This window comes from Anser cygnoides, chromosome 5 (assembly GCF_040182565.1).
Source record: "Anser cygnoides isolate HZ-2024a breed goose chromosome 5, Taihu_goose_T2T_genome, whole genome shotgun sequence".
NCBI lineage: Eukaryota > Metazoa > Chordata > Aves > Anseriformes > Anatidae > Anser > Anser cygnoides.
Genome location: NC_089877.1, coordinates 1,727,383 through 1,728,012, shown reverse-complemented (window position 1 = coordinate 1,728,012; position 630 = coordinate 1,727,383). Strand labels below are relative to the sequence as shown.

General features: G+C 35.7%; 1 protein-coding gene across 3 annotated transcripts in view; it reads left to right on the top strand.

Moving 5' to 3' along the window:
* The window catches only part of MICAL2 (microtubule associated monooxygenase, calponin and LIM domain containing 2), a 161,188-nt gene that overhangs the window by 567 nt on the left and 159,991 nt on the right, over window positions 1-630 (top strand). The gene's annotated exons all lie outside the window — the stretch shown is intronic.

The following is a 630-nucleotide window of genomic DNA, read 5'->3' as shown; positions in this document are numbered from 1 at the left end:
GTAATAGTGAGTAAAGTATTTTTGCAGAACATATATGTCCTGAACATTTCCTGCAAATTACGATAAACACCAATATAAATTCCATAGTTATTGGCAGACTGAAGAAGCTTCTTACAGCTCTAGCAGAAAGGCAGTAGAGAGGCGTGGAGATTGTTAGGCCCCGTCTATCCCCAGAGGGAAACCCTTCCTCCAGTCTCCTAGCTCCCACATATCATAGAAACATACTATTGGAGGGGCTTTTCCAACCTAAATGATTCTGAAGTTCATACTTTTTCAGTGCCACAGAAGGTTTCCTTTTGGACACACCATAAATCTCAATTTATTACAGTAGTTTGATATTTTTGAAATATTAACTTCTTGGACTACACAATTTAAGAGTAAAGTGTGTTGGGAATTATCTGGAACAAATTAACTTTATTCCATCACATTGCTTGAAATGCAGCATATAAAAAAATTGTGCAATTTAGATAACATACTCCTCTTTCCAGTCTTTATAGTTAGATTTCCAGTTTACTGTCTTAAACCAGCTTATTAATATTGCCAGTGACAATGTACAGGTGACACTTAATTAGCATTAAGACGTTTAATATTCTTTGAGGAGTATCTGAAGGTTTTGAGAACATCTCCTGA